This window comes from Erythranthe guttata, chromosome 1 (genome assembly GCF_056151865.1).
Source record: "Erythranthe guttata isolate IM_541 chromosome 1, IM_541, whole genome shotgun sequence".
NCBI lineage: Eukaryota > Viridiplantae > Streptophyta > Magnoliopsida > Lamiales > Phrymaceae > Erythranthe > Erythranthe guttata.
The window spans coordinates 10982378-10991746 of record NC_142533.1 but is presented as its reverse complement, the minus strand read 5'-3'; the positions used below and the strand labels follow the sequence as shown (position 1 = coordinate 10991746).

General features: G+C 34.8%; 1 long non-coding RNA gene across 1 annotated transcript; it reads right to left on the bottom strand.

Moving 5' to 3' along the window:
• Positions 1–1245: 1245 nt before the first annotated feature.
• On the bottom strand, positions 1246–4245 carry LOC148772822 (uncharacterized). The gene is made up of 2 exons (XR_016031809.1): positions 3948–4245; positions 1246–1453 (listed from the first exon to the last, which is right to left on the bottom strand). It is a non-coding gene; the product is annotated as an uncharacterized LOC148772822 (long non-coding RNA).
• Between the last annotated feature and the right edge of the window lie 5124 nt (positions 4246–9369).

Here is a 9369-nt window from a genome sequence, read left to right as displayed (position 1 = left end):
TTAGAGGACATGAATGCGCATCAAGAAACGTGCACAAAAACACTCGCTAGAAAAGATACACACATAAGTAAGAGTACAAAAACATGCACAAAAGTACTCACGCAAAAGTGCATTTGCAAAAAGGATTATGAAAACCCAAACTACAATCCAAGATTAGAAAGAAAAAGCGATGTGTCAATAGAAAAACCTGATTTAGTCGGAATCGTTGTCTTCGGGGTGTGAGAATTTGTGGGAAAGAAATCTGATTTTCCTCACGCGAAGATGCCCTCTTTGTCTCCGGATGACTGTCCCGATCGCAATTCCGACCTTAAAAATAAGAAATCAAATAAATTAATTAGAATGCATGCCTATGAAAATAAAAATAAAACATAAAATTAAAGAAAATTATGAAAAAGAGTAAAGCTCGGGTTGCCTCCCGAGAAGCGCTAAATTTTAAGTCTTCAGCCAGACTTTGCTTCTTGAAATTGTTATGTCCAATCCAAAGCCTTGTAGATTGCGCATCCATCCATGAGCTCTATCACTTCAATTGCAACCAAGGCATGGATAGCACTGCAATGTGTCACGGTCCACCTTAGCTAGTAGTCTTTTTTGGTTGTAATCAATCGGTACGAAGCCAAGATGGGATCTTCATCACCCGCTCCCTCAAATCGGTATACTAAAATCTCGAGTCTGCGTATAACCTCCACCTCAAAAATATTAGTCTTCTCATCAACCACTATTGATGCCTTCAAATCAACATTTATATCAACGACAGAGCCCACAACTAGAATATCTTCAATCATTACATCCATCTCCTTCTTCTCTTGTTCTGAGGCATTTTTGTGGTTTAGCTCGATTGATTTCTCAGATTCATCATGCTCAAGTGTCTTCGTAATTTCTATTTCACTCACATCGACACTATTTTCCGGACATATAAGATTTTTCTCACCGCAGGCTTCACCCGAATTTTCTTTGATATAACCATTGTCGATTTCGTCTGGAATATTTTCTGTAGCACCCTCAATGATTTAATAGAAATTTTAGAAACACAGACTTTATTAAAAACTTTTGGATCCAATTTGAACTTTGAGAAAAACCACTTTAAAATTATAGAACCATTTCCCTTTACTTCAAATCTAACCCACAATCGGAAAATAAGATTTTTCATAGAGAGTGTACCATAACATGAACGGGATTTTGAAAATAATCTCGATGTGGCGGAATAATCCACATAAAACATCACCGGGGTTTAGAAAACACTCGTAAGACAGCGGAAGGAAATAAACTTTATTTAAGATACCCCCGTTTATTAGACTGGGTTCCCAAATCAGAGTACAAAAATTAAAAAATCGATATCTTGGCTAGATATTTTAGAAATCGTTGAAGTGGTAAAAATCCGGGTAAAACAGTCAAGGCATCAAGGCTAGAAATTCCTCGAACTCCACTCCGCCGGCCTCCTAGTTGTTTCGACAACCTGAAAAGGGAATATAAATAAAAGCATGAGCCCAACCACTGGCTCAGTAAGGACATTGGCCTGACGAAACTCACGCCTCTCTCAACGTGTCACTCACGACCTATGGAAGTCCTAAAGTCCCTGTCTATGTTCTTTTCTGTCTAAGGCTTTTACGTCATAATTGTATTATGTTATAGTATTTCATCGACATTAATCACGACATATAATCCCGCCACAAATAATTAAGCATATAACTTCACATATGAGCACATAATATAAAGTCTGGTTTTTCTTTGAAAGCCATTTGAAATTCACTTTGAAAATCATGTGGGGATTCGTTTTCCTTTAGAAATCATTTTGGAACTCGTCTTGGACAAAATATCCCTTTCAACGAAGTTCCCCTTTTTAGAACGAAAGCCCCCTTTTAAACCTCTTTTTAAAACCATTTTTCTTTCAAAATCTTTCGTATGCAAGTATGCACATGTTGGGATCCCCATCAAAACCCTAACGTAAGCATCGACAATAGACGTTTATATGCTGAGCCCGGTCATTCGGTGGGAGCTAACCACCCTATAGTTCTATAGTAACTGTTATTGGGATACCGGCCCCCCGTATCCCGTGTCTATTCAACCGTAGCAACGTTACAATTTTGACCTTTCTATAGTAGACCATGTAATACCAATTAATGACTCGATGAATGCACGCAAGTCAAAGATCTTAATAGCAACACGATAATAATTCCAATTATATCATTCACATAATTCGAAGGAATTAAATCACATAATTCGGAAGTATTTTCCGAGGATATAGCAAGCACATATAGATCAAACATTAGTAATAAAGACACATATACTTGTACACGTATATACACATAGGTACTTATACGTATATATATACTTATACCTATACGTATATACTCTAATTTATAACTATGGATTATAAGTTTCCTCAACCCGAAGGGAGTACGCCTATGACATCATAGGTCTAAACTATCGATATACATATAAATATACTTATACATATACATACTTATACCTCACAAGAGTAAATCACATAATTCAAATACACATAATGAAATTCAACGCTTCTTATTTAAAGAATCATCGGGAAATCTAATTCATTATAAGTACTAGCACATAGTAAGTTCAAGAACAACTTATTATTCTAATCATAGATTAGTCTAAGAATATTTCTTAGATGTAGCTCAATACTCATGGGAAACTTCATCTATGTTCAACTATTATGTTAAGTTATGCCTCAAGAGTTTAAACCATGCTCACAAAGGACCTTTTGATTCAAGTAGTTTACTCATAGGAAAATCGGACAGTTTTGACACTTTAACTTCAAAAATAAATTTCTCTTAGACCATAACTTGAAAACCTCTGAAACTTTGACACAATACTCCTGTATGAGTCTAAAAGACTCCTTTAAAACAGTTTTCCAAAATCACTAGTAGACTAAGAGAAATGAGTAAAACAGTGCAGGAGTGTGGTCACACTTTCAGAAACAGAACCAACCAATTTGAAAATACCCAATAAATCACCCTTTTGTTAAAACAATGTAAGACTTTGCAGAAAACTGTTTTTATAAGTTATAAATATATTCCAAGTGGAATTAAGGAAATAAAACTAGGAAAACATCGATTTTAAAATAATTCATATCTTAATCATATCTTAATCATCTGAAATCCATTTGATGATTAAAATATATGACATTAAAGATAACATAAAGATCTAGTTACCCATAAACTTTCGTGATTTTAGAAAAACAGGGCATCTGTGAAACATGCAGTAAACTCCGAGACTGAAAACCTGAAAATTCATTAGTGATCTATATCTACATCTTTGATCAAAACAGATCTGGCAGTTTAGGCACTATAACTTCAGAAATTCATATCTCCTTAACCGTAGATCCAAACCTGATGAAATTTGGACCAAATGTTCATATCTAAGTCTAGTTTATAGGGTTAAAACAGTTTATGAATAAACGTATCAATGTAAGAGATATAATCAATTTAGTGTAGTAACATAAGCAGAAATTCAGAACAGATCCACTAACTTTAAAAATATCAAATAATTCATCACTTAATCCAAAAGTTACCAAATTTTATAGAATATTAGTTTAATGAGTACATAATTATATTCAAGTGAAATCACTTCAATAAGAGTAATATAAAAAGCTATCTAACACATAATTCGTGGATGACTCCGAAACTGTGCAGATTCAGAAAACGATTCATAACTCACTCAATACAAATCTGATTTATGCACAATTTATATCCACATGAAACTAACCGAAAGATCTAGACTACCACCAAATTTTATAATTTTATCTTAGGTATTTTCCGATGAGACATGCAATACAAACAGAGGCTACGAAACTGAAATTCAATTAGTGTTCATCAAGAGCTTAATCTTCTAAAGCCCAAAATTAAAACCACAAACATATAATTCATTAAAACCCATATTATTTATATTAATTAGGTTATTATTTCAGTAAAGACCAAGGTCCTTACCCAAGAGCAAGAAATCGAAGATGAAGGAGTAAGAAAACCAAAGGCTCGGTGGATTTTCAGCGGGTTTGGCTTGGATGTTCTTGGATGGCTTTGGGGCTGAGTTTGAAGGATGTGAAGGGGCTGTTTCTTGATGATTTTTAGAATAATTGAGGAAGAGGGAGTTTCTCTTGGAGAGGAATTGAAGAGAGGAAGGAGAGAGGAGCTTTGATGGGTGATGGAAGAAGAGAACTCTTCTTTGGGGCTGTTTTTGATCGATAGAGAGGGTGAGGAGAGGGCCTTTTGGCTGATGTTTTGGTGTGAAGAGGAGGGGTTTATTTATAGGAGAGTAGAGGGACTTACATGCAATATAGGAAACAAGAGGGTGTAGATAGCAATTAGGACGACTTTGACACTTGGCAATTCACCACCAAACCCAACACACTCAACTTATACACACAACATTTTCACAAAACACAAAGCACATGCACACACAACACCTATACATATACACATCTATACATAAATAATATTAAAATAATAAAAGATAAATGGTGTGGCATTTCCTATGCACAAACCGAGAGAGAGATCCTATGGCATGTATGTCACATACATATACATTAAATAAATGTGCACATATAACATACATACATATATACACACATAAATAAATCCTAGCACATATAATATCATATGATAAACGTACACATTCACATAATATGACATACATAATTAAGTCTACATCATATATTATATATTAGCATAAAATATATATGCACTTATACAATCCCAATTAGCATGACTTACATACATGGTCACTAATTTCATTAAATCACATAATTAGAATCAACTACTCAATTAATAACATGTCTACTTCTAAAAATACTATAATGTATCTAAATCACATAAACACGTAGAGAAAGTATAAATCACTACTCGATTCATGAAATGCGCATATATACGTATTTACTATATGTTGAATATATTCATATATAAATGCTTATGAAAATGCGGGCTGTTACATTTTTAAGAGATTCACAATATAATTTGAGTGTCATCTCTTCCAGTTGTATCTCCATGTTTTGAAATGATGCTTGAGTGGACTTCATGAATTCGACAATGAGGGATACCAAATCAACTTGTTCATTAGTGGTCTGCTGTTGCTGCATTGGATAATAATTTTGAAAATCATCAAATTGTGGTTCTCTATGTTGAAAGCGAATAAAAACGAGAAAAACTTGTTCACAATTTGTTCATTAATTTGCTCGTATGTGTTGTTGGTGTAAGTGTTCCAATAACCTCCGATGGTAATTTCGTCGAAATTCGTTGTTGCTGGAGATCCCCAACATTGATTGGAATAATGATTTCCACCACATGCTGAACAAAACGGAGGCGTATCATAGGTGTTTTAAAGGTATTCGTCAGATAGAAGCCATTCATATCCCGTTTGAGGTGCCCGAACATTGTAACCAGACATGAAACAAAAACAACAAAAAAAAAATTAAAAATAAAAATAAAAATATAAATTAAATGGCTGAAGTAAGAAAAATTGCTCAAATTTGATATTAGAATAAATAGATACTTTAGCCGTATTCCCCCGCAACGTCGCCAAAAACTTGTTGGGTGCTAAATACCTAGCATGCAAGTGTACGTATCGCAAACAAGTAGTAAAAGTGGACTCATGAGAGTCGGATGTCGATCCCACGGGGAATACTCAAATTATCTAATCCTAAGTACCAAATTCTAACAATTATGATTTTTATTCAGCCTACGCAAGGTTGTCAAATTTAATCAACTAATTAATTAAACAAATTATGAAAGCGAATAAAAACGAGAAAATATCAATAAAAACGGACCTAGGATTTTATCTTCCCCCTATGCAAGAATTGCTCACCCAAAACCCCTCAATTATGAAATATATGATTCATGATTATTAACCCGAGACACTAATTTACTCATAACTCGCTGTCGCGTGTATTATGAGTCTATTATTCATAAACGATTCACTGTATGTCTATGCAAACAAATTATGAATAAAGCATTAACTAACAAGTCTCGTAAATGGCTACCTAAGGTGATATATGTATGTCTACGACACCACATGCAATTGACACACTCGTCCGGTGAAAACTACTCGAAGGTTCTTATACTTACCGTCTAATTATCAAAATAGCTCTGTCGAGTCAATCCCAATAATCACTATTAAAGCACATAAATCGATCAAGTTCATGCACTAACAATCATAACAAGTATAAGAAATAATCATAAAATCATAATTGCATAATCTCAAGAAAACGGGTTCACCATCCCCCCATAGGGTTCCAACAAAAACCTAGATTAAAAACTTAGCTACTCGTAATTCTCATGATAAAAAAATAGAATAAATAAAATAAATAAGAAAAACTATGCTTGAGTCTTCGTTGATCTTCGTTGTTCGCGTTTTGTGGTGTAAATTTTCGTACTTATGGAGTTGAGACTGTTAGAGTATGTGACCAATAAGCCAACTAAGTGTTGTGTTTTCGCACGCTACTCGTAAATAATCTATTTCAAGTTAATGCTAAAATACCTTTTGGCATTCTATATCTCTTATCCCATGCAAGCAGCATAGATATAGTCCTAACGAGCTACTCTATTACTGTGAGTTGATCTAGTAGAATCGTGAGATAACTCAGCAATGTAATGTAACTGTTAAACCTTGTTCCTAGTCGATGGGTTACGCCAATAATGAGGATACCGGCCTTTCCCTTTTGAGACTAGCACTTAGTGTATGTGTACTGCGTCTCATCAGTCATCGGTGTTGTGACATCGGCATACTTGAGTGGGTGCTCATATTAGATGAGTTCACTGAACTCCCTCGCCTAGAAATCTATAAGTGGTTCCCAATCATCGAGTAATAGGTTTCTATGATATAGTTGTGCACCATTAGTCCTTAAGACCCAGACATCACCGTGACTTCACTAGAGGACCGACTGTATCGTGACTTGTTTTCTAACTCTTCTGTATCTAGTGCTACAGTTAGAGTGGGTCTAGTTGCACGAGGTGAAACCTAATTGGAGAGGAAGAACGCAACTCCACCACCGCCTGCCCCGCACGAGCCGTCGCCGTTGCCACGCGCCGCCGCCGCTGCACCTCATGTGCCGCCGTCGAGATCAGATCGGACTAGTTGTTGTTCGGTCGGTTCTTCGCAGCCTTGGAGTTGTTTAATAGCAGCTTGTACGTGTCTTAGTTCATAGATTTCGATTCGTCGAAATCTCACGCTTCAAGAGGTAAAATCGAATACCCGTGCGATTTAATTCGTAATTGGATTATGTGAATTAATTTGTGAGCATGACAATTATATGAAGAATATATGTTTTCGATTTCATGATGTCGTATCCAAGCATGCTCATCTTTGTTTTTCGTTTTATTTAATTTCGATTAAAATATGAAATAGTACCATGTGTATGGCGGAAGCGTTAAGGTACGTTCAATTAATTGATTTATGCATGTGATCGAACATTGAGTTTGATTAAATTTTTGTTCTCCGCTGCGTATACATGCATCGATCCCCAACAGTGGTATCAGAGCCACGGGTAATCGATTAATTGTCAACGTGTTTAATCGCTTTCAAAAGCATGCTTAATTTGTTGAATTGTTAAATTTTTGGTATTATCGAAATTGGGTGTTTTAATTTTAATTGAATATTTTGAATATTTTCAGAAATTGTAGAATTTGAAAAATCGAAAATTCTGAATTTTATTATTCTGATTTTCTACAGCTGACCGGTCCGGTGGGTCAGACCGGGTCTGACCGGTCCGGTCAGCAACGAAACAAAATATATATATATATATATATATATATATATATATATATATATATATATATATATTATTTTAAATTTCTGAAATTAAAATTAAAACAAATTGATTTTTAATTTTTGAAATTATTTATCAATTAGCCCAATTAGATAATTGATCCATTAATTTAATTTGAATTCAAGGAATAGTTTTGGATTAATTTATTAATTTAATTGTTAAATTAATTTAATAAATGGAACACACAAATGTTATTACATGGCAAATAATTAATGGGTCTCGTTCTTATTTGATTGATTTATGAATGAAAGAGGTCCGTTAATTATTTTGCATTTAATCGTTTTAATTTATTAGTTCATATGATGAATAATTGTAATTGAGTACGATGATGATCGTATGTCTCTCTTAGGATCAATATGCGTTTCCACATTAGAGAACATAGTTGTAGGAATCCCAAACGATCATAACCAATAATTCTGATGAGATAACCATAACTTAATAAAAATCCCTCATTCTTAATTTCTTAGAATAATTATCAAGCTATAAAGGAGAACCGATTTGTCGTTCTTTCTTCTTTGCTTCTACCAACTATTAGATTATGTGTAGCCTCTCATAATAGTGCAGTAAGCCGTGTTAGCGGGGAGTGCTATTATGGGATAAGCTGTAATTTAATTGACATTAGATGGAGATACGGTTGTAGATAAAATTCTATTGGATTAATGTGGTCGGCTAGATTAACTAGGGACTGCATTAGTTTGATAGAGTTGGATCTATGACATCTCACATTGGTAGGCTAGACTTGACACACGAAGATTTTGATATTCGCGAGATGAACTTAGGTCATTATCAAGTGTGAGGTAAAACAATCTTTAGGGTCACATAGTGATGTGATAGATAGTACTCTACCTTTAGGCTTATGTAATCGGGCTAGATTAACTACGGGTTACATTTGCGCTATTGGACCTAAAGCCCATTAAGGAAAAATACGTTTTCTCGTCTGTCTGCTAGAGGGTGGTGGAATTCGATAAAATTAGTGGGAGAACAATTAAATGACAAAAGTCCAAATCTTTAATTGCATTCATTAATAATGAAATATCTTTTATGTAAGTCTACTTAAAAGTTTCAGTATAAATACTAAGAATCCCTTATCGTCAATTCTCGATACGAACAAAACTTAATGGCAATAATTACCTTGATTGGCTCAATAAAATTCGTTTGGCGCGTTTGCTCCAAGAGCAAATTGTGCATACTCAAATAAATACCCCGACCAAACTTCATGATAACTCGACTCACTAGGGAACCACCACTTATTAGAAGTGGAAGAAGGGTGTCCATTATGACGAAGTGTTATACGATAGCACCTAGTCGCCCAAGTTAGCAAGGAACTATGAGAACCACCTTGATGTTATTGACATATAGGCTTGCCTTGAGATCGTGTGTGGTGAGAACATTATGGCAATGAGGTTCGCGACAACTGGGGAGTTGATGTCTCTTAGACTGAGCTAGAGGACTACAGTCTTGAAGCATGGTTTTAAGATGACTCACTCTTAAAGAAGTTGTGTGACCACAACGTCGTTCTCCCATCAGAGATCTCGGTATCTCATACTTCCATCACTCAATAACTATTATGAAGCGTTCATAATTAGTTTCAA